The sequence below is a fragment of the Pleurodeles waltl genome, chromosome 7 (genome assembly GCF_031143425.1).
Source record: "Pleurodeles waltl isolate 20211129_DDA chromosome 7, aPleWal1.hap1.20221129, whole genome shotgun sequence".
Taxonomy (NCBI): domain Eukaryota; kingdom Metazoa; phylum Chordata; class Amphibia; order Caudata; family Salamandridae; genus Pleurodeles; species Pleurodeles waltl.
The window spans coordinates 1337422800-1337448785 of NC_090446.1; positions in this window are offsets into that span (position 1 = coordinate 1337422800).

Below are 25986 nucleotides of genomic sequence, written 5' to 3' on the forward strand. Positions count from 1 at the left end.
GATAGGGTTCCTGATCTCAGATTATTCTCGTTCTTCACTGAGTTGTGGGTCAACACAAATAAAGCACCATAAAGGAGGTATGTCCCATCCTATTTTTTTATGCTCTCAGTACTTCAGAATGTAATCCTTCTGCCATTTTTTAATACCCCCCAATGTTGAGAGAACCCATGATGTCAACAGAGGCCAATGGTAATAAGTATGCCCTTGTTGCGTGACTCTCGTGAGTCCACAAGACTGCTGGACTTGGGGTGGCAGCCCCACCACTTGTGGGTGACAATTTCTACCACACCAATTTGGCAACTGTCGGCCCAACCCTACCGGCTTGCTGGCAGTACCTCACACAAAGAGTTCAGGTGATTTGCGGCAGTGTAGCATATGACACTCTAGTGACTTCTCAGAGGAGTATTTGTGAATGAGTCATACCCTTTCCTCTCATCAGCAATGAGTCTCCTACAAACACAGGCAAAGGAGACACAGGATAGTTTCAATGGATTTATTGAAAAGACTGCAACCTATGATAAAATGCATTAATTACAATTATAAGGATAATGAGATATAACAGAATAAGGATTGTGAAAATCAGTGATGTAAAAATGAAAAACCCCAACATATTGCAATAAACATGAATACATTATTCCTATATAACACCTACTCTCTAGCCTGTAGTGAGAGCATGGCAGTGTTAGCCTGTTCATTCTGAGTCCATGAGAGATGCATCCACCCCTGTTACCTTGGCACAGGGGTCTGACCTCCATCTTCTGATCTGGCTGTAGAGACAAGGCTGAGGTTGACTGCAAAATGACATGCAGCATGGATGGAAATTCCTGGCTAGAAGGACCCCTCTAACAACCCTTGGACCATATGATGTTTATATAGGTAAACATGTTTTGTGCTGCGAAGTAGGCCTGACGTGAACATGTGCCTAAGTGTTACATTGTTTGTGTAGTCTTGCGGTGGCAATACGAAACATTATCTTGTGTCTTCTCATACTGAACTTGTCAATCTTGGGGCAAAGAGCACAAAGAAAAATGCCTTGCATAACAATGATGAAAACACTTTCACTAAATGACACATGATGATGAAAATAAAACACCCCTGCTGAAAGCAGGCTCTTCTAAATGGACAGATGAAAAGAGAGCACATTATTTAGGCAAAAGGGCACAGGCCGCAGGATTCAGCTAAACTAAAATATGTGTGCCAGCACAAGTCTAAAATGGACCCATGACACCCTCAATATCAATGATATGGTCTTCTCAACATCAAGAGCGGGCCTCTCACCTTAGTAGCAGTGTACCATTTCCGCAAAACTTTTTCCTGTCCGGCCATCAAGTTTCAGCTGCAGCACAACTGTTGGTTCTGTCGGCGGAGATTATAGACGAGTGGCCATATGGAACTAAGCTTATCCATCTAATGCCCATATTTATACTTTTTTTAGTGCTGCATTTGCGTCATTTTTTGATGCAAAAGCGCCGCAAACTTGCAAAATACAATTGTATTTTGTAAGTTTGCGCCGTTTTTGTGTCAAAAAGCGGCGCAAATGCAGTGCTAAAAAAGTATAAATATGGGCCTAAGTATCTCAGATCATCATACCTATTTAGGATGGGCACTCCCACATATTTATTATTCCTGCTCAGGACTATCCCGTTAAGGCTGGTGGTCTCGAATTGAAAAAATACAAGATTATCCCTACACCCTGATAGAAAAGTTCCAGGGAGTCAGCAATTAGTTGTTTTTTTACAAAAACAAAACACATCTTTGGGAGTTTGGCTTTGTAAGACAAAAAGGTTTTTGTGTGTGGCCTCATTAACCTATTAGTCACTTATAAGACTTAGAGTGCCTTCATGGGAACCTCTGTGGCAGCTGCTCCTCTAAAGGCATAGGGATCTTAGTTAGGATGGCAAGTGGAAGTCTCCTAGGGCAGAGGAGATTTTAGCAAGTAATGTTCACCATTGGAGGGAGGCTTCACTTTGGCCCAGTAGCCAAATTGTAATAATTGTTAAATAGGACAAAAGCCTGCTGGAATTATCATTTCTCATAGTTTACCCAGAGTAGACAGTGATCAGCTGATGAGCATGCTGCCTAAAAGTTTGCAAAACAACATTATAGACCACCTTTTGCAGTCAGAGGCCTCCTGCAGTATCCATAAATCAAAACATTGATCCACGGCTGAGCACGCAACCTTGAATCCGGTCTGCTTAGTGAGGATAAAATGATTACCCTCAATCCAATCACGCAACTGGTTGAAAAAAAAGTAATAGAAATAATTTTGCTGACATATCCATTAACAAAGTTAAGGTATAACAAGAAGAATTCATCCTGTCACCCTTCTTGAAAAAAGTTTAGCCTTCTTGGAAAAACAAGAAATGACTCCTTCCTCTATTGTTCAGTGAAATAATGGTGTTAGCGCGTCTGACCTTAATAAGTAAACTTACAAGGGGACGCAAATCATAATCATAATCATAATCATTAACATTTATAAAGCGCGCTACTCACCCGTGCGAGTCTCAAGGCGCTAGGGGAAAAAGGGGGGGTTATCGCTGCTCGAACAGCCAGGTCTTTCGGAGTCTCCGGAAAGCGGAGTGGTCCTAGGTGGTCCTGAGGCTGGTGGGGAGTGAGTTCCAGGTCTTGGCCGCCAGGAAGGAGAAAGATCTCCCACCCGCCGTGGAGCGGCGGATGCGAGGGACAGCAGCGAGTGCGAGGCCAGAGGAGCGGAGGAGGCGGGTGGGGACGTAGAAGCTGAGGCGTCTGTTGAGGTATTCCGGTCCCTTGTCGTGGAAGGCTTTGTGTGCGTGGGTGAGAAGTCGGAAGGTGATCCTTTTGCTGACTGGGAGCCAGTGCAGGTGTCTCAGGTGTGCGGAGATGTGGCTGCTGCGGGGTATGTCAAGGATGAGGCGGGCCGAGGCGTTTTGAATGCGTTGCAGGCGATTTTGGAGTTTGGCTGTGGTCCCGGCGTAGAGGGTGTTGCCGTAGTCCAGGCGGCTCGTGACGAGGGCGTGGGTCACGGTTTTTCTGGTGTCGGCGGGGATCCAGCGGAAGATCTTGCGAAGCGTGCGGAGGGTGAGGAAGCAGGCGGAGGACACGGCGTTGACTTGCTTGGTCATGGTGAGAAGAGGGTCCAAGATGAAGCCGAGGTTGCGGGCGTGGTCTGTGGGGGTCGGTGCGGTGCCGAGGGCTGTGGGCCACCAGGAGTCGTCCCAGGCGGACGGGGTGTTGCCGAGGATGAGGACTTCAGTTTTTTCAGAGTTCAGCTTTAGGCGGCTGAGCCTCATCCAATCTGCGACGTCCTTCATACCCTCTTGTAGGTTGGTCTTGGCGCTGGTGGGGTCCTTGGTGAGGGAGAGTATAAGTTGCGTGTCGTCGGCGTAGGAGGTGATGATGATGTCGTGCTTGCGTACGATGTTGGCGAGGGGGCTCATGTAGACATTGAAGAGTGTCGGGCTGAGTGATGAGCCTTGGGGTACGCCGCAGATGATCTCGGTGGGTTCTGAGCGAAACAGAGGGAGGTAAACTCTTTGGGAACGGTTTGAGAGGAAGGAGGCGATCCAGTCCAGGGCCTGGCCTTGGATTCCGGTGAAGCGGAGGCGGGTGATTAGGGTGCAGTGACAGACGGTGTCAAAGGCAGCCGAGAGGTCGAGCAGAATGAGGGCGACTGTTTCACCGTTGTCCATCAGGGTTCTGATGTCGTCAGTGACTGAGATGAGGGCGGATTCCGTGCTGTGGTTGGTTCGGAATCCGATTTGTGAGGGGTCGAGCAGGTTGTTGTCTTCCAGGAAGGTGGTCAGCTGTTTGTTGACGGTCTTCTCTATTACTTTGGCTGGGAAAGGCAGAAGAGAGATGGGGCGGAAGTTTTTCAGGTCGCTCGGGTCAGCCGTAGGTTTCTTTAGTAGGGCGTTGACTTCGGCATGTTTCCAGCATTCGGGGAAGGTAGCAGAAGAAAAAGAAGAGTTGATGACAGTCTGGAGGTGCGGGGCGATGATGTCGTCGGCTTTGTTAAAGATGAAGTGCGGGCAGGGGTCCGAAGGGGCGCCGGAGTGGATAGAGTTCATGATGGATTTGGTTTCTTCCGTGTTGATGTGGGACCAGTTGTTGAGGGTGATGGCCGTGGATGCCGGTTCGGTGGTGTTTGGTTGGGTCTGGTGTCCGAAGCTGTCGTGGAGGTCGCTAATCTTGCGATGGAAGAAAGTGGCGAAGGATTCGCACAGATCCTGTGAGGGTGTGACGGCGTTGGCGTTGGCGCTGGGGTTGGAGAACTCCTTGACGATGCTGAAGAGTTCTCTGTTGTTGTGTCTGTTTTTGTCCAGTCTGTCGGTGAAAAAGTTCCTTTTGGCGGCCCGGATCAGGTGGTGGTGTTCGCGGGTAGCGTTCTTGAGGGCGGTCATGTTGTCAGCGGTGCGGTCCTTGCGCCAGGCTTTCTCAAGGGCGCGACAAGTTTTCTTTGATTCTTTGAGGGTGTCAGAAAACCAGAGAGGTTTTTTGGTGTTGGTCTGTCGATGCGTGCGTTTGAGGGGAGCAAGGATGTCTGCGCAGTTGGAGATCCAGTTTGTGAGGTTGAGGGCTGTGTCGTTGGGGTCGGTGGTGAGGGTGGGTTGGTTGGCGGCGAGTGCGGAGAAGAGTTGCTCTTCGGGGATCTTGTTCCACTGTCGACGAGGGATGGGTTGGGTGCGGAGGTGGCCGGTCTCACGTCGGAATGTGAAGTGGACGCAGCTGTGGTCGGTCCAGTGTAGGGCAGAGGCGTGGCTGAAGAAGACGTGTTTGCTGGCAGAGAAGATGGGGTCAAGCGTGTGTCCGGCGATGTGGGTGGCGGTGTTCACCAGTTGTTTGAGGCCGAGGTTGGCGACGTTGTCGAGCAGGGTGGTTGTGTTGGGGTCGTTGTTTTGTTCCAGATGGAAGTTGAGGTCACCTAGGAGCATGTAGTCCGGCGAGGCGAGGGCGTGCGGGGAGATGAAGTCGGCGATGGCGTCGCTGAAAGGGGCGCGTGGCCCGGGAGGACGGTAGATGAGGGATCCTCTGAGGGTGGTCCTCGGATCGGTGCGAATCTGAAAATGCAGGTGTTCAGCGGCGAGAGGGGTGTCTTCGGTGGAGGTGGTGACGCTGATGGAGTCTTTGAAGACGATGGCGATACCTCCTCCTACCTGGTTGGTGCGGTCTTTTCTGGAGATCTTGTAGCCTTCGGGGATGGCAGTGGCGATGTCAGGGGCCGAGGAGGCGTTCATCCAGGTCTCCGTGATGAAGGCGACGTTCGGTGCTATGGAGTCCAGGAGGTCCCAGAGTTCAACGGCGTGTTTGTGGACGGAGCGAGCGTTGACTAGGATGCACTTGAGGTGGTTGATGGCGCGTGGGCTGGTGGTCATGGTTGTTGCGTGGTGGAAGGTGCGTTTGCAGGAGTTGCAGGCGAAGGGTCCATGGGTGTGTTTGGGGTGAGCTTGGAAGCAAGTGTTGGAGCATCCTGGGTTGAGGGCGTGGAGGGTGGTGGGGTCGTAGCGGGTCAGCGGGGCTTGGGAGAGCTGGGATCCAGGGGTCGTGGCGATGGGCGCGGGACAGGCGCGGACGGGCGCAGACGGGCTTGCCTCTGGCGCAGAAGAACACAGAAGAAGATACAGAAGAAGATACAGAAGAAGATACAGAAAACGAAGAACAGAGGGCAGAAGACCACAGAAGAAGATGAGGAAGAAGAGAAGTAGAGTGAAGACGGGGGAAAGAAGAGTACAGAAGAAGATTACAGACGAGGAGCGAGGAGGAAGAACAGAAGAACAGAGAAGAAGAAAAGAAGAAAAGAAGCAGGAGCAGGAGAGAGGGTGAGTAGCGCAGGGCAGAGCGAGGGGCTGGGAGGTGGTGGGTACTTACTGTGAGGTGGGTCTCAGGAACTCAGGAACCTGGAGGAGCTGCAGCGGCAGGGGGAGCGACCTACCCTTGGGTCAAGGGTCGCTACCACTGTCGCGCAGCGGCCGCCATATGAGGTAGGAGGGGGGGGGGAGGGGTCAGGTGGGGGCGAATGGGAGCTGGCGGGCGGGGGCGTGCAGGAGGTCGCGGCGGGAAAGCGCACAGGATGGGGGGGGACAGGTAGAGTGAGAAGAGCTGGGGGAAGGGGGTTTAAGGGTGGAGGGGGGTGAGTGTTAGGAGGTTTAGGAGATAGGGGAGAAAGATAGGAGTAGGGTTGAGAAGATAGGGGAGGGGGGGTTGTAGAGGTGGGTAGGGTGAGAGGTAGAGTGAGAGGATAGGAAGATAGGTAATAGAGGGGGTGAGGGGGGAGAGATAGAGAAATAGATAGAGAAAATAGATAGGGAAATCGATAGATAGGGAAATAGATAGAGAGATAGGAAGATAGGAGGAGGTGGAGAGTGAGGGAGTTAGATAGTGGGATAGAGAGATAGAGAGATAGGTAGATAGGAGGAGTGGGGGAGGTAGATAGTGAACGGGTTAGATAAGGGAGATAGAGAGGGGGATGCGAGTGGGGGAGGGGGATGAGGCAGGAGCAGGAGGGCAGGCGCGGGGAGAAGGGGACGGAGGAGGCAGAAGAGCCGAAGTCAGAAGACAAGAAGAACAGAAGACAAGAAGACAAGAAGAACAGAAGACAAGAAGAACAGAAGAACAGAAGAACAGAAGACCGGAAGGAGAGAAGAATGGAAGATCAGAAGACCGGAAGGAGAGAAGAAAGGAAGACCGGAAGAACACAGAAGAACACAGAAGAACACAGAAGAAGATACAGAAGAAGATACAGAAGAAGATACAGAAAACGAAGAACAGAGGGCAGAAGACCACAGAAGAAGATGAGGAAGAAGAGAAGTAGAGTGAAGACGGGGGAAAGAAGAGTACAGAAGAAGATTACAGACGAGGAGCGAGGAGGAAGAACAGAAGAACAGAGAAGAAGAAAAGAAGAAAAGAAGCAGGAGCAGGAGAGAGGGTGAGTAGCGCAGGGCAGAGCGAGGGGCTGGGAGGTGGGGGGTACTTACTGTGAGGTGGTTCTCAGGAACTCAGGAACCTGGAGGAGCTGCAGCGGCAGGGGGAGCGACCTACCCTTGGGTCAAGGGTCGCTACCACTGTCGCGCAGCGGCCGCCATATGAGGTAGGAGGGGGGGGAGGGGTCAGGTGGGGGCGAATGGGAGCTGGGGGGCGGGGGCGTGCAGGAGGTCGCGGCGGGAAAGCGCGAGGGAGGGGGGACAGGTATAGTGAGAAGAGCTGGGGGAGGAGGGTTTAAGGGTGGAGGGGGGTGAGTGTTAGGAGGTTTAGGAGATAGGGGAGAAAGATAGGAGTAGGGTTGAGAAGATAGGGGAGGGGGGGTTGTAGAGGTGGGTGAGGGTGAGAGGTAGAGTGAGAGGATAGGAAGATAGGTAATAGAGGGGGTGAGGGAGGGGGGGAGAGATAGAGAAATAGATAGAGAAAATAGATAGGGAAATCGATAGATAGGGAAATAGATAGAGAGATAGGAAGATAGGAGGAGGTGGAGAGTGAGGGAGTTAGACAGTGGGATAGAGAGATAGAGAGATAGGTAGATAGGAGGAGTGGGGGAGGTAGATAGTGAACGGGTTAGATAGGGGAGATAGAGAGGGGGATGCGAGTGGGGGAGTGGGATGAGGCAGGAGCAGGAGGGCAGGCGCGGGGAGAAGAGGACGGAGGAGGCAGATGAGCCGAAGTCAGAAGACAAGAAGAACAGAAGACAAGAAGACAAGAAGAACAGAAGACAAGAAGAACAGAAGAACAGAAGACCGGAAGGAGAGAAGAAAGGAAGATCAGAAGACCGGAAGGAGAGAAGAAAGGAAGACCTGAAGAACACAGAAGAACACAGAAGAAGATACAGAAGAAGATACAAAAGAAGATACAGAAAACGAAGAACAGAGGGCAGAAGACCACAGAAGAAGATGAGGAAGAAGGGAAGTAGAGTGAAGACGGGGGAAAGAAGAGTACAGAAGAAGATTACAGACGAGGAGCGAGGAGGAAGAACAGAAGAACAGAGAAGAAGAAAAGAAGAAAAGACGCAGGAGCAGGAGAGAGGGTGAGTAGCGCAGGGCAGAGCGAGGGGCTGGGAGGTGGGGGGTACTTACTGTGAGGTGGGTCTCAGGAACTCAGGAACCTGGAGGAGCTGCAGCGGCAGGGGGAGCGACCTACCCTTGGGTCAAGGGTCGCTACCACTGTCGCGCAGCGGCCGCCATATGAGGTAGGAGGGGGGGAAGGGGTCAGGTGGGGGCGAATGGGAGCTGGGGGGCGGGGGCGTGCAGGAGGTCGCAGCGGGAAAGCGCAAGGGAGGGGGGGAGAGGTAGAGTGAGAAGAGCTGGGGGAGGGAGGTTTAAGGGTGGAGGGGGGTGAGTGTTAGGAGGTTTAGGAGATAGGGGAGAAAGATAGGAGTAGGGTTGAGAAGATAGGGGAGGGGGGGTTATAGAGGTGGGTGAGGGTGAGAGGTAGAGTGAGAGGATAGGAAGATAGGTAATAGAGGGGGTGACGGAGGGGGGAGAGATAGAGAAATAGATAGAGAAAATAGATAGGGAAATCGATAGATAGGGAAATAGATAGAGAGATAGGAAGATAGGAGGAGGTGGAGAGTGAGGGAGTTAGATAGTGGGATAGAGAGATAGAGCGATAGGTAGATAGGAGGAGTGGGGGAGGTAGATAGTGAACGGGTTAGATAGGGGAGATAGAGAGGGGGATGCGAGTGGGGGAGGGGGATGAGGCAGGAGCAGGAGGGCAGGCGCGGGGAGAAGAGGACGGAGGAGGCAGAAGAGCCGAAGTCAGAAGACAAGAAGAACAGAAGACAAGAAGACAAGAAGAACAGAAGACAAGAAGAACAGAAGAACAGAAGAACAGAAGACCGGAAGGAGAGAAGAAAGGAAGATCAGAAGACCGGAAGGAGAGAAGAAAGGAAGACCGGAAGAACACAGAAGAACACAGAAGAACACAGAAGAAGATACAGAAGAAGATACCGAAGAAGATACAGAAAATGAAGAACAGAGGGCAGAAGACCACAGAAGAAGATGAGGAAGAAGAGAAGTAGAGTGAAGACGGGGGAAAGAAGAGTACAGAAGAAGATTACAGACGAGGAGCGAGGAGGAAGAACAGAAGAACAGAGAAGAAGAAAAGAAGAAAAGAAGCAGGAGCAGGAGAGAGGGTGAGTAGCGCAGGGCAGAGCGAGGGGCTGGGAGATGGGGGGTACTTACTGTGAGGTGGGTCTCAGGAACTCAGGAACCTGGAGGAGCTGCAGTGGCAGGGGGAGCGACCTACCCTTGGTCGATGAACCTTTTGACTTGCAATTAAGATGTTCCCACCATAACTCTAGTACATGCAGATAAATCATCAATAGTTAATCAATATCATCAACAATCAGTGATAGTCAATAGCATTAATAATCAATGGAGTCCGTAATTGTCACACACCATGACCTTTCAGTCATGAATAACCACACCTTTGGTAAAAGTTAGAATGTTTATTTCCCTATATTAACAATGCTAATGTCACGTAAAATAATCTCAAAATCAAATGGTACACATACAGGAACAACACTGGTTGTCCAAACCTGTGAAAGAAACACAGTCTAATCAAAGCTTGAACTGTTACACATTCTAAGGTTACAGTGCAAATCAATAACAAGAATAATTTTGCAAATGATATCACAGACATTTAGATTCAGCAAAGAAATATATCAACGTTATTCCCTATGGACATTTCTCATTAGTAAGGATTCCTTAACTAACACCTGATTAGCATCAGCATGTTGGGCTTCATGCAAAACAATTTAGCAAACACAAATTTGGAAAACATCTAACTATGGCACTATCAAACAGTGAGGTTGGTACCTAGAAAGAAAAAACAAATAGACCTAACAAAACATATTGGTAAAAGAATACCTCTCCTCAATTGGATCGGCAAGCTAAGATAGTCTTCTTCATCAGGACATCAGTTCGGTCAGCAAGGCATCAGGATTCAGCATCAAAGTTCAGAAGAGGCAAAGTCTTTAAGCATTAAGGTAAGCATGTCTCTCATCAAGATGCACAAGAAAATATTTACCTTTCGGCCAGCAAGAAAATGGGCAATGGGCTAGACAAAAGACCGATGCACACTGGCAAAAATGGCAAATGCTGGTTTCTTCTCAGTGCAGTCCTGTTAAGTTAAATTTCCTAAAACTAATTCCCAAGTTCCTATTGGTCAAGGGATCGCATGTTCACACTTTGTCCAATAGAACAAAAACTTCAAATCTATGAATTCTACCACTACTCCATTCACATGTTGCTGATTGGCTTCTCCTGTAATGTCCTCATCATCTGGCTTGTCACGTAACAGTATTGTTGCAGCTTATACTCCATCCAAACAGTGTCTCCATGGTTCTTCTCCTGAGAAAGTCAGTTTTACACACATTACACTCATATTGTTACATTTAACAAGAACAGCATCTTCTAGCAATCGGTTCTCACGAGAAAGACTTTCAGCTACAAGCACATTTAGACAGTACAGTGGAAAGTCACAGTTTAATTCTCTAAATAGCCATTTTATTAAATGTTTAAGGAATACAGCTTGTCATGAGGCTGTGCAACAGGCCATGACCTCCGTTAAGTTAAGGCCTACAATTAATAAAGTTAATACATAATGAATAACCCTTATTATGACATATTACTACATTAATCTAACATATACTCAACATTTCATATTAATAAACTAAACTAAAATAAATAAGTATACTTCATGAACATTGACGGGCCACTCATCGTGATCACATTTTCAAATGCTTGCATTATTTTTCTAGGTTATTACATTTTCTATGCAAATCCATTACTCAGAATACATGAATACTCATTAACATTTTTTATTAAAACACCTGCACTAGCAATGGCCACAGTTGGGCAACCCACCATTCAATATCCAACCTGTAGATGTAACCTGGCAAGCAATCTAGACCCTTTCATTTCATCATTTCATGGTTTTCCATTTTTAAACATTGGCAACTGATGTTTATTCACATTTTCAATGTCCATAGTTTTCCTTCAATTACATAAAGGGGGACAACCCAGCTACTTACTGTAATGTTATTTTTCTTGACAAACCATTCTTTACTACTGCCACTTTCAATTCTTGAATTCATATACTTTTCAGGAAAAGACAGTCTTATCTCAGAGATGATCGAGTCAAACAAGGTCAAGTGGGAAGAAACATTATCAGGTATTAACTGTTTCTGTGCCGGGGACGTAATGGTTATGTCCCGTGGCACAGTGCTATTGTGCCGAGGACGTAACCATTACGTCCTGGCACTGGAGCTCGGAGGGATCGCTAGTGCTCCCTCCGTGGGCTTGAAGGGGAATCACTTCCCCTTCCACCCCGACCCCACCGAGCCTCCCAGTGACATCTGATGACGTCAGCGCACGATCGCGCGCTGACCTCATCAGCGGCCGCCTCCCATCACACTGGAAGCTGAGCTTCCAGCACGATCAGAAGAGAAATGCATTTGCATTTGCATTTCTCTTCTGATCATGTGATTGGGGCCTGAGAGGCTTCAAAAGGAAGGAAAGGAATTTCCTTCCCTTTGAAGTCTTTCAGAGCATTTCAGCAGCCAGATCGTGAAGCGATCTGGCTGCTGAAATGCCCACTAGACACCAGGGATCATTTTTGTTGGTGAAATTGGCATAAGGGGAGCGACCCCTTGGGGATGGGTCGCTCCCCAGGGGGCAATTATTTTCAAGGCCTTTTCTGCCCTCCAGAGGGGGCCGAAACCTTTAGGTGCCAGGGATCATTTGTTTTTTGTTTTGTTTTTTGTGTGTTTGTTTTTCTGCTGAGGGGAGTGGCCCCTTAGGCAAGGGTCGCTCCCCTGTGGGGCAAATCATATTTAGGCCATTTCTGCCGCCCGTGGGGGCAGATCGGCCTATTTCTATTAGGCTAATATGCCCCCAAGGAGGGCAGAAACCACTAGACTCCGGTGATTTTTTTTTTGAAGGTCAATTTCACGCAAGGGGAGCGACCCCTTAGGTAAGGGTCGCTCCCCCGGGGGGGCATATTTTTTGAAGTCCATTTTTGCCCCCCTTGGGGGCAGATCAGCCTATTGTAATTAGGCTGATCTGCCCCCAGGGGGGCAGAAACCCCTAAACACCAGGGATTTTTTTATATGTGGGAAGCAGCCCCTTAGGCATGGGTCGCTCCCCTGGATGGGTGGAAATGTCTTTACGTCATTTCTGCCCTCCTTGAGGGAAGACCAGCCTATTTTTTTGCTCCAAAAACCACTGGACACCAGGGATTTTTATTTGGTTGCGTCAATTTCATGCAAGAGTGGTGACCCCTTAGGCAAGGGTCATTTCCCTGGGGGGGCAAATTTATTTTAGGCCATTTGTGCCCCCTGGGGGGCAGATCGGCCTATTTTTATTTGGGGCAGAAACCACTAGGCCCCAGGGATTTCTTTTTTTGTGCCATTTTCACGCAAGGGGAGCGACCCCAACTGAATGGGGTAACAGTCTTTCAGCATTCCACCAGCACACTAAAACATCTTATCCTATGGCAACCAAGAGGACTTTTGATTATTTGGGGTTTTGGTCTTACATTTGGGCTCTAAGAGCTTGGCTAACTCTCACAATCGTCCCACTTAAAATGGTGAGGGCTGCACTTTTTGGACTTTGGGACGCTGCCATATAGAAAACTCCACAAGACCTAGACACATCTGAAAACTAAACATCTGGGTGATTCCAGGGTTGTGTGCTTCACATGCACCCCGCACCATTTTATTTCCCACAATGCCCTGCAAACCTTCAACTTTGCTGGAAATCACATATTTTCCTCACATTTTTGTGATGGAACCTTCCGGATTCTGCAGGAATCCACAAAATTCCGACCACCCAGCATTGTCTCATCTATACTGATAACAATTCCTCCCCACTTATCAGCCTAAAAATGTCTTTTTTCAAACAGCCCTTTTGGACCCGCTTTGGTTCCCCCTCAATTGTGACATGTTTTTGGCTCTTCCCTGTCACAGGCACTTGGCCCACCTACACAAGTGAGGTATCATTTTTACCAGGAGACTGAGGGGAACGTTGAGTGGTAGGAAATCGGTCCTGGTGCGGTGATCCCACACTGAAATGTGGGAAAAATTTGATTTTTGTTAGCTAAATTTGAGGTTTGCTGAGGATTCTGGGTAAGAAAACATTGGGAGATCCATGCAAGTCACACCTCGTTGGATTCCCTCGGGTGTCTAATTTACAGAAATGTTTGGGTTTGGTAGGCTTCCCTATATGGCTGCTGAGCCCAGGACCAAAAACGCAGGTCCCCACCCCCGCAAAAACAGGCAGTTTAGCATTTGATCATTTTAATGTGTCCACATTGTGTTTTGGGGCATTTCCGTTCGCTGGCACTAGGCCTACCCACACAGTGAGGTACCATTTTTATCGGGAGCCTTGGGGGAATGCTGGGTGAAAGCAAATTTGTGGCTCCTCTCAGATTCCAGAACTTTCTGTCTCTGAAATGTGAGGAAAAAGTGTTTTTTTTGGGAAAATATTGAGGTTTGCAAAGGATTCTGGGTAACCGAACCTGGTGAGAGCCTCACAAGTCAACCCATCTTGGATTCCCCTAGGTGTCTAGTTCTAAAAAATGCACAGGTTTGGTAGGTTTTCCTAGGTGCTGGCTGAGCTAGAGGCCAAAATCCACAGCTGGGCACTTTGCAAAAAACAGGTCTGTTTTCTTTTGGAGAATGTGATGTGTCCATGTTGTGTTTTGGGGCATTTCTTGTAGCGGGCGCTAGGCCTACCCACACAAGTGAGGTACCATTTTTATCGGGAGACTTGGGGGAACACTGGGTGGAAGAAAATTTGTGGCTCCCCTCAGATTCCAGAACTTTCTGTCACCAAAATGTGAGGAAAAAGTGTTTTTTTTGGGAACATTTTGAGGTTTGCAAAGGATTCTGGGTAACAGAACCTGGTGAGTCACCCCATCTTTGATTGCCCTAAGTGTCTAGTTTTCAAAAATGCACAGGTTTGGTAGGTTTTCTTAGGTGCCGGCTGAGCTAGAGGACAAAATCCACAGCTAGGCACTTTCCAAAAAAAAATCAGTTTTCTTTGGGAAAATGTGATGTGTCCATGTTGCATTTCCTGTCACAGGCATTAGGCTTACCCACGCAAGTGAGATACCATTTTTATTGGGAGACTTGGGGAAATACAGAAGTGTTATTGCCCATTGTCTTTCTCTAAATTTTTTCCTTCCAAATGTAAGACAGTGTGAAAAAAAGACGACTATTTGAGAAATGCCCTGTAATTCACATGCTAGTATGGGCACCCTGGAATTCAGAGATGTGCAAATAACCACTGCTTCTCAACACTTATCTTGTGCTCATTTTGGAAATACAAAGGTTTTCTTGATACCTATATTTCACTCTGTATGTTTCAGCAAATGAATGGTGCTGCTCCTTTATTGTCTCTGGGTACCTAGGGTTCTTGATGAACCTACAAGTCCTATATATCCCCGCAAGCAGAAGAGTCCAGCAGACGTAACGGTATATTGCTTTCAAAAATCTGACATCGCACAAAAAAGTTACAGAGTAAAACAAGGAGAAAAATGGCGAGGGTGTTCTACATCCAAGACTAAAATGAATTGTTGTTGGTTTTGGTAATAAACTTCAAAACGGGCAGAAAATGGTTATGATTGATGTCATCTTTGTCTAAAACAAGAAAGTTCATGCACTTAGAAACTAAAAATGGTGACACTAAATATAATCAATAAGAAAAGTACAATGCCCATTCTTAACTGCTCGTTGGTCTGAATAATCAGCTAAAACGTGATCAATTAAAGTAAATACATTCTAAAAGAACTTCACCCTTTCTGGAAGCCATCTTAGAATGCCTGCAAGATGGATACTTTCCACATGGAATATTAAAAGTATCCAAAATATCTTCTCCAAAATAATCTAATAGGATGAGTTTTATATTCAAACCATCCCCTAAGACCAAGTGAAGAGACATACAAGAAACGTTTAACAAAGACAATCCTCACAAACGTCCTCTAGGTCTAGATACCACACTATCAGATTTAATGAGTGATCCTACATACAAATTAATAAGACCATTGTGATTTGTGCTCGACCAGTCATTAAGAAGTCCGACAATAACATCCTGTATGTGAATTGAATTTAGTTTAACATTCAACATAGTAGAGATTAAAAATACTGAGGCCCCCAGATGGATGTCCTCCTCTAGACCTAATAACATGAATTTTAAAGGAAAAGTAGCCCATCAAATTCCAATCCTTAGTTAACCAGATCTTTATGAAATTTAAATTCAAACCAGTTTCAAATGAGATAAATGACTCACCGTCCATTAATTTTCCATGCTAAAATGGACAAAATCATTTTACTAGAAATACTTTTTAAGAACTCCAGGGACAAACAGTTGTATTAGCATGGTTTAGATTACCCTTTTATATTGTGAAAAACATTATTGTACCCTAGTTGTCCATCACTGTTATAAACACAGACCCATGCAGCTTTGGCCCTGTCGTAAAGATGAACAATCAATCTGCTTAGAATAGAAACCTGAATTGCTAAACAATGTGTGACATGTTTGGAAAAAAGGAATAACTTTGTGCAGGATTTTTAGATGGAAAAAAAACTAAAAGTAAACTTTCAAATTTGTCCTGTTAGCCAGAGAGAAAGACAATGGTTGAGATAGACTCCGGAAAGCCACGAAACAGGTGTAGGTTGAGAGCAAAGTTAAACAGGTTCAGAATCAGGGGGTCTTCTTCACTCAGTCTGCCACTGAAACAAAAGAGGTAACCAAGACCTAAGAAAACTCCCCTATCTAAAAATCCTGTGCAGAAATTTCAAAATCATCAGTGAACTAGTCAAAGAAGAAAGTGGGACGGATTTACTAATTTCAAGACAGACCCGAGGCTTCTTATTGTGAGATGTAAAGTAAGAGATAATAAGAAGTAATACAGTGTACAAATCTGCCAGAAGAAAAGATCAGTAACACTTCTGGTTGTTAACTAAAATCAAACGCTCTAAAATACATTGCAATGTAGTTTATATTGGCATAATGCAATTAAGGATGGGCAATTCTAATCGACAAACTGGACTTTTACAGTTGGCTCTTTGGACACTCATATCAAGCTGTTTACTTTAGTAGATAAGGAATTATTTTGCGTAACATCCTCAAATAGCAAAGGAGAGCTTTTTTCTGCGTCAATTTATCCCAAACAAAAACCTAGATGATCAAGTGGGGACGGAGCAACTATATGTACTAAGATGAGTGTTTAAGATTTCATTGTTTATTTTGCAATATTCATCCAAATTAGAGGTATTAATCACATTAACAGAAAATGGAAATCTCACAAGTGGCTTTAGATTTATTTGAAAAAATGTTTAGTCACCAAAGGGCATATTTATGGTTTTTGATGTAAAAACTGAGCTAATGCAGTTTTGTGTCAAAATCCATAGCTCTTGCTAGCAGCGGCACTAAGGAAAGGCTAGCATATGAGAAAAAGACGCTAGCGGGAGGAGGGGGAGAGGAAAAGGGCGCCAGTGGGACAGAAATGACGCTAGACTGGTTAGTGGCAATAAAAATGCCGCTAACCAGCCTAGCGTCATTTCCAGATGCACTGGCACCCAAATATGACTCCTGTCTTAATAAAGATAGGAGTCATGCCCATCACCCCAATGGCCGGCACAGGGAACCAGTGTCCCCTGGGTAAGGCCATAAGACCCAGTGCCAGGCAGGGGTCCCCATGTAAGGGACCCCCAATGGCACTTTAAAAAATCAAAATCAAAAATAAGTTTAAAAAAGAATAAACTACTTACCTCTGCTTACCCAGGATGGGGTCCCTCATCATGTTGTGTCCCTCTGGTGTAGGTGGGGGTGTTCCTGGGGCTTGGGGTGAGCATCTGTGGGGCAAGGAAATGGGTCCACAGGTACCCTAAAGCCTGGTCTGATCCAGGTGTTAAATAATGGCGCTAAGCCGGCTTAGCGCCATTATTTGAGTCTGCTTACTCCGTACTTGTCGTTTCTGCGCTGGAGTATAAATATGGCGCCAGGGGGTTCGCGTCATGTTGTGGATGGGAACGCCTACCTTGCATCTAATAAGTGCAAGGTAGTTTGACGCATCCACAACGTGACGCTAACTTCTGTATTTTGACGCTAGACGGGTCTAGCGTCAAAATATAAATATGGAGTTACATTTGTGCCGTTTAAGCGTCAACAAAAATGATGATAATGTGGTGCAAACCAACCATAAATATGGGTTCAAAGGTGAGATGGAGGGTCCTGATTTAGAGTCAGCACAGTAGGTTTGGGAGTCAAATTTTTCTATCAACGCTCAACATAATTCAAATTAAAATGAGAAATACTAACTAACTAATACACTTGCAGCAAAATTACCAAAGAAGTAATAAAAACGAGAAGGGGTTCTGGCCCATGCCCTCACCCTTCGGTCAGTTGCCCGTCGGCAGCACGAACCCTGTTAGCTCGCTCGGACATAAAGGTGCTGATTTAGTGAGGGGTGAGTGCGCCAATCTTGAAGTAGGAAGATTGTCCCTTATAAGTTATATTTCCAATTCTATTCTTGCTAGACTTGGGTACGCTTGGCACAACCCTCTCCATTCATGAAAAGTGAAGACATTTACTCCTGAAAAATGAACGTTATGCATTAAACTGTTGGATTTAAGTTACCAGCAAGGCTGACTGTAGTTGTCACATTTGTTGTACTCAGTTCATTCCAGTGCATACATATCCCATTCTCAGGGCTTGACTCCCCGGATAGAAATCCACCCACACCCTCGTTGCTGGCCTGTTTTTCAAGAACCCAGGGGCATAACCCTTCCAACAGTCTTCAGGCAAAAGTTTAATGCACAGATTTGGAATAGGTCTCCTCATCTTACAGTCTACGACTATCTTGGCAGGCTGAGGTCTTGCAAAATGGCTGTGTATGAACACCGATTGAAGGAGGCGCCCTGGCCCGTGAAGACCCAGTGACTGGGCATTGCAGCCCTGTGAATCTGAACCGCAAGGAGAGGAGTGGCTGAGGGTGCTGAGTGTGTTAGGTATCCCACAGATTGGGGGGGGGCCAGGAGCTGATGTGCGTGTAGTGTTCATGTCGCATCAGTGCTGCAGATGACTCAGTCCAGTGGTAGGTGCTGGAGGTGGATGTGGGCTGGCCTTATTCCCACTTGCACAGGCACCAGAAGAGGCTGGGTATGGAAAAAGCCCCACCTGATTTTACCCCCTACCAGCATCCACAGGAGTACGAGTGGGATTGCCCTGAGGCAAGGAGGGCCCCTTCCCTTTGAGACTAAGTGGGTTGCTGGACTTTCTCTGTCTGCACTAGGTATCCCTCCATCCACTCTCCCAAGGACTTTCCTACCTTGCAACCCGGCCTTACAGTATTGATGATTGTTGGCCACCCTGGGTGCAGCTTCAGCAGAGACTATTGCAATCCCCAGTCCTCAGATTCAGTGTACCTGTCATCCTGTTGTTGACTCCAGCTTATAACAGGCATGACTAGCATTGGTGGGAGCCCGAAGCCCAGAGTGCATCCACCTTGAGTCCTGACTACTTGTGCTGCTCGCTGCCCCATGGGTGCTGCACTGAGCAAGTGTATGGGAACTCAGGAGTCACCCAGATGATTGAACGGCAAACTCCACTTGTGGCATAGACAGCCAGGGACATCACAGAAGGCCTGGAGGTAATGATTTACGCTGTGCTACCCGACTAGACATCATGGTCGTCTTCTGTAGAGGCTCAACATTTTAGGTCTGGACCCACTGCAGAGTGTCCGGGCTCATATCAGCACTGTTGGGGACCAATCGGCTGGTCATATCCCTGACCACATTAATTGTACACAAACCAAACGTGAGCCATGGTAAACTTCCTTCACAGGCACAGACAAAGAAGGACAGGTTCAAAACCCCAACCTCTGAGCCCACCAATCCAGTGGAGATGGAGGTCCCCCCAAATGATGTTCAAATCTTGACAGGAGGGATTGTGGAAAACTTGCTGTTATGTTTCATCCCGGAGGACAGAGAGAAGGTTGTTGCCCAATATGGAGAAATGCCCCCCAAAGTGGTGACTTAATGCATGGATCCCAGTTAACGATGACTGTAAACAATTCCTGTTACAGGAGTTGCAGGCTTGCCTTGAGCTCAATTGCGAGTCAGTGGTCTCATCTTAGCACCTGCTGGAAGGCTGGAAAGGCCGGCATGCTGGGGATTGCCAAGACCTATCTAAGAGTCTGGGAGAAAGAGAAGCAACTCAAATAACCGCCCTAGAAATCTAAATCCTGGTAATTCAATGTTGGGATTGTGAAGTAACAGATGACCAAATGAACCACCAATTCTCAATCCATAGGGCTTTTCCGCAACAGCTCTGGCGGTTGGATTGCTTTTATTAGAAGTATGAATGGGGAGACATTTCCAGTAAATTGTTTACTGGTTGGGGACACAGGATACTTCCTGTAGTCACGAGTTCCCTGGCCATTGCAGCCACGCTTGCAGAATGCTACCAATGTCTGTGGTCAGATGTGAGAGGCCTCTGAGGGAAGCTACTATGCCTTTTATCTCGTATCTACCTCTGCTCACACTGTCTACGTCCACCAAAGTGACCCTCAACCAACCAATTGATCACAATGAACTGGACGAGGTCATGGAGGACTTACATCCTGGTAAAACATCATGTTCCAACGGGTTTTCAGTTGAATAACAGAAATTGTAAAAGATCTTCCTGCCACCACTACACTCAAAATGTACAATTAGGCTACCAAGAAGGGCTGCTTTCCACATGACTTGGGCTTAGCCACTATTGTCTTGCACAAACAGGGCCATCCCCCAGATCAGTGTTCATCCTGCCAATCTATTACCCTCAAAAGCATGAAACTTAAAATATATGCAAAGGTCTTGGTGAATTGACTCCTCCAGGTCTTATTCACCCTGGACTACCCCGACTAGTGTGGATTTATTCATCACTTCAGCCCCGCCATTACATCTTTAGGGTCCATGTCACAATGGCACGTTAGCATTGCCTCTTTGACCACTGCATACATTTGCTTATCAACTTCGAAAAGCAATCATCCCTATTGATTGGGATTTCATGATGGGAGTGAGGGGGCGCTTAGGGTTTGGCCATCGTTTTTGCCTTTTTTTCTGATCTTTTATGCCCAGCTCCTGGCCAAATTAAGAGTCAACAGTATTCTATCCCACTCTTTCTTGATTAAGAGGGTTACTAGGCAGGGATGCCCCCTGTTTCCCCTATTTGCCCTCGTGATAGAACTCTTTGTAGTTTGGGTTAGATCTGATGTGCAGGTGTGGGAGTTTGTCTGTGGGAATGTGTGGAGGACCGTATTACTCTCTACATGGATGACGTGCTGCTGTTTCTCTCGTGCCCTATGATTATGGGTCCCAGACTTCTTCACATCTTAGATCCATATGGGGAGGCCTCTGGTCAGCAGGTGAACTGGCCTAAAACTGTTCTGTTTCCTCTTAAGGATGGGTGGGTATGGGCTGTCAGAACCAGCTCCCAAGTTCAACGAGTTACCTTCCTTTATCTTGGGATATGTATCGCCCTGCTTCCTAACCTCATGTGGAGACTTAACCTCACACTCCTCCTAGCTAAAATGAAGAAAGACCTTCATAGGTGGGCCACGCTGTGACTCAACATCTTAGGCAGAGTTGCGCTGTTTAAGATGAATATCCTGCCGTGGTTCCTCTATGAACTTTCCGCTGATTATCCCACAGTGCTGGTTTGGGGTGCTGCTGGCTAAACTAAATTTCTCTGGGCTAACCAAACACAACGCTTTTGGCAAATGTGTTCAGGCAGCCTATGATGGCATATGGTAATGGCCAATATGTGCAAGTATTATTAAGCTTTTCCAGCATTGGTGTTAAATGACCGGCTCGTTGGATGTGGAAAGACCCAGCATACCAGACTAAGATCTCTCATACATGTTTCAAGAAGATACTAGGGATGATGTTTGGCTCCCCCATACCTTACTCGATCCCCGAGCTCTTTGGAGTGGTGCTATTGGCATGGAGATCAACAGAAGAGATTGATTGAGTAGGAATTAAGATTACTTTGATGACCCTTCTGTGGCGGGCCTGTGGCTTGAACACGTGGCGCAGTTGGATGCCTTTTGCACATGGAGCCTTATCTGCATCTCGATATTATGGGATGTCTGGCAGGGCTCTCATATAAAGTCATTTCAGGAACTTTAGGCAGAATTGAAACTTCATAATTCCCCATCCTATAGACACTTATAACTCCACTATGCTTTCCTTCCTCTCTGTGTTTTCAACCCTGTGACCCCAGAAAATAACCTGCTGGAGGCCAAAATTGGGAAATGCAGGATCTCCTGTAGTTACAAATCTCTAGTCATTAACTCCCCAGATCTTTTTGTCTCGCTAAAGGAAAGGTGGTAGACGTGAGCAGGCCACCTTGATGACAATGATTGGAGGTTTGCAAACATGGCTCCACAGCAATTTGCCATATGCTCATGGCTCCGAGTCATACAACTAAAATGCTTACACATAACTTACCTGGCGCTGCCAAGGCTTATAAAGCACCTCATGTTTTTGCGGTGCAGAGGAAACTGGTGATTTCTTTGGTTGTGTAGCCATTTTAGTTATAGCTTCATGCATGTTATTTTAGAACACTAGGCCTGCCGCTGTGCACTTCAACCTAGATACATTTTATGCAGCTTCATTTATTATTTTAACAATAACCACTTTTGCGATCTTGTTTTATTTCTCTCTATCTGGCTGTTTTTGCCTAGGCCAGCACTACGTTCTCAATCAAGACATTCTTGTTCACTCTGTGCTTCTTTCAAGGCTCCCGTAAGATAGGTTGCCGGTGAACGTGGTAAACGTTTTGTCTCCGGTAGTCATAGAAAAACACACATCCTTACGTAGAAACATTTTCTCAGAACATCAGCTGTTTTATTATATACTCAGAACATCAGCTGTTTTATTATATAAACACTTCCTTGTCCCTTATACGTTAGAGGGAGATTCCAGCCAGAGAACCACAACTGTATTCTGATTGCTGAACGCTTCGCTACAGCTGCTTATGGAGACTTCAGGCCTTTGCTCAGGTATGGGGGATGATGTCTTCCCAGGAGAACCTGAAGGGCAGAATTAGAGCTTAACATGCTGTGCTCTATTATAGCCTAAGTAGGAATTAGTTTATTGACTCTGTTGACAATATGGTAGCTTTATTTATATGCTTCACTCTCCTTGTCACAATTTTAATATTGGCATGCTGTATCGTCCTGGTTATTGCAGTACATGCTTTTGCAATCTAAGATGCAATCGCTTCATTAAAACCTTATTGCTACATATACTGCCTCTGTTTGCCATTGTGTATGTGAGACTAACGTAACTGAGAGAAACGGATGAGACCTGAGTGACCATGATTTCCCTGAGAAATCAATGATGTCATGCGCTCGGCTGCCCAATCATCCCTACTCTTGGGTAGAGATGAAGCACTGCTAGTTAGCTGGAGCAAAACCTGGATTTGGGCGACAGGTGTCACCTGTAGTGGGTAAGACTCAGTCTCCCACACCACAGACGATTCTGCCGCTCAAAATCCAGTAGTCTCATTAGGATAATGAGAGCCTACGCAACACTTTCATACGGTATGGTCCTGCCCCTCGATCATGAAATACCTGTCTGCTATCTTCCACACCCCGTCTCACATACTAGGGATGCCCATCCACTCATCACCCAGAATAACTTTACTAGAATTCCTGGAGGGAACAGGGGTGATCGTTCCTTGGTTTGTGTGGGCATGGTGATTGCTAAAAGTTCCATAGCACATGCATGTAACTCTGCTGCCTCTCCTTCTTTGGCGACATGGTGCCCTTCTGTGGACTGGTGTGCAAAGAAGGAGGAGCCTATCTATTTAGCAAGATGTTGTCCCCACAATTCTTGCAGTTTATGGGGGAAGTGGTGGAGTTACTATGGAGTGGAGTGATTGTTGTAATGAAGGGTGTTGTCTACAGTTTGATTTTGATGCAATATAAGGCTTGCACTGTGATTGTATTGCTTTGTAAAAAAATCAATAAAATTGAGTTCTAAAAACAAATATTGTATTGTGGTGACATTTGTCATACACAGTGATTTCCACTGCAAAAATAGAAATTCGCAGACCCAGATTCCTACTGGCAACCGAGTTGCTCTGGTTTGTCAGAACATGAAAATATATTTTAGCAGATCTAACAATTGCAGTTCTGGTTTGTCATAACACAAAAATATATTTCAGCCAGATCTAGCAATTAGAATATACAACAAAGAAAGTTTCTTCCATTTGTGTGTGAGGTTTATTGATAAATCAGTATATACAGAAATGAAAGCACAGATAATATCCCAAACGTTCATATGTGTAACAGCAATTTCGCAGCCAGTGAAGTGTTCATATGAGGTCCAGAAATACAGCGGACAGCCGACATGTTTCATCCTCTAAGAACCTCTTCAAGGTAGTTGTCAAATGGCTAGTCAAGTGAAGGTGCTTAGTGAAGGGAATTGGTGAAATAAAATAGCTGAGCCAAATAGTACGTTGGGTTCAGCGTTATTTGAGTAAGGCCTGTGGGCTTGGACACATTTGAGGGGTTCAAAGTAAACTTCAGGCCAATCAGCAGATTAAGTTAACAAATGTGGTCTGGAAGAATAGGCAGTGGTGTGTGTGCTCCAAGAGTCTGGGATGTAGTAAGTCATCTAAAGGGGTAGGATACGGTTTTACGATCCTAATTTGTGTGCTGATTCTCAGACTAGTGGGTCCTGTAGGTTTTCAATCTTTACTGCACCCTTCTTTTTCCGTTCCCCCACCACAGTTCCTCCAGTTTTTATCCAAAGCTTCACAGAACTCACCTACAACCTTACCTAAAAGGTTCAGTCATTGCTGACCAAAGGGGGCAAGAGAGAGAATCTCAGAAAAGGAGAAGGGCAACGTGTGCTACTCCCAGTGCTTCTTGGCGCCCCAAAAGGACGATGGGCTCAGACTGATTTCGGTCGATCAGTTCTTTAACACTTTCCTTCAGAATGATGGATTCAAAACTCTGACTCTGGCCCAGGTTCTCTCTTTCATAGATCCTGGGACTGGATGGTGTTGTAACACTTGCAGGACAAAAGTGGACTTGTTCAGCAGTCCCACGTGTGTTTCCCCCACTTTGCTGTGAGAAGGAACTCTGTTAGTTCACTGTTCTGCCTTCATTATAGTGCTGTTCTGATGTATACTTCTTACTGCAGATTCCTCCACTTTAGAATATTACCAGTTGTCAGACAGAGGGGGTCATTCCAACCTTGGCAGTAAAAGCCGCTTACCGCTGTCAGAAGACCGTCAAAATCCCGCCGCGGCCGCGGTAAACCGCCACGGTCATTCTGACCCACAACAGGCAAACCGCCAAAATACAGACATCCACAAAAGTCCGCCACACCAAAGGTCAGCGAGAAACTGGCGATGACCAAACCTCCACCGTCACGCCAACAGAAATACGCCCACACTATCACGACCCACGAATCCACGCGGCGGTCTTTCAACCGCGGTACTCCATTGGCGGTACACACTGCCGCGCTCAAAATACACACACCCTTACTAAACACAGCCACATTGGACAATTCAAAATACACACACCTGAGACACATACACACACCACTCCCACACACCCAATTAAATATAAAACACACACCCACATCACCCACAAACCTCCACTCCTAGAGAATCGGTACCACGCACAGAGAAATAGATATCCGAGCACCCAGACGCGCATATTACATTCACCCAGCAATATTACCACGCACTTCAAACAACACACCAATACACATCACCACACTTAGCACCACACAATCCACCCCACACATCACCCACACCACCCCATGGCACCGCAAAGACACCCCAGGTTTTCTGAGGATGAACTCAGGGTCATAGTGGAGGAAATCGTACGGGTAGAGCCACAGCTCTTCGGAACACAGGTGCAGCACACCTCCATTGCCAGGAAGATGGAGCTATGGAGCAGAATAGTCGACAGGGTCAACGCTGTGGGACAGCACTCAAGAAATAGGGACTACATCAGGAAGCGGTGGAACGACCATCGCGGTTCAGCGGACTGACGGCGGTCCACCACCTCCTCCCCCATAATTTACAACATGGGAGGAGCAGGTCTTGGCGATCCTGCATCGTGAGGGCCTCGGCGGAGTATCTGGAGGAATGGACTCTGTTAAGTCTCATCTTCACTACTTCATCCCCCCCACCCCACCAGCATGACAACTCATACCCCCACCCACACCCTCACCCCATCACACCTACTCCTTGAAAATGTCTCACCATCACAACCCACCCATCCCAACCCCAAGCCCTGCATGCGACCACAAAGCATGGACACCCATCACCAAAGCATGCCCACTGCACATCAACATCCCCCCCCAAACCACCATCACAAAAGCCCCCACACAGGAATGCAAGCACTGGGGTACACGGGCACCCACCCATTGCACGCAATGGCACACACAGATGCAATAACCATCCCTTTATACCCCTACAGGACCCGAACGCCACGTCACCGCGCAGGACGGTCCACAAATGTCCACTCCACCCCCAGAAGAGGCCCAAAGTGATGACAGCAGCTCTGTCGACCTGGATCTAGATGACCAGCCCGGCCCATCGGGGACTTCGGGACTGTCGGTTCCCCTCAGACAGCCACAGGCCACAGCACCTTCCCCTCTCTGGGAACACCAGCACAGCACCCACCCAGCGGGCCCATACCTCTGTCCCCAGGACACGTCAATCAGCGGTGTGTCCACCACTACAGGGCACCCAGGTTAACCCACCACCCCAACAACAACAGGGACCTGGGGCAGTGGTAGTGGGCACACGGTCCAGGGGACAGAGGCCCAGGGAAACAGGGGAACTGGGAGGGCTGCTGTGCGACAGGGGGGGGACAGGCCCAGGGAACCCACTCTCCACGAGGCCCTCTCCTCCATCATGGGAGCCTACCATCATTCCCAGGAGACGATGGCGACGGTACTGGCCAGGTTTCAGGAGATCCAGCTCCTGCAGGAGGAACAGT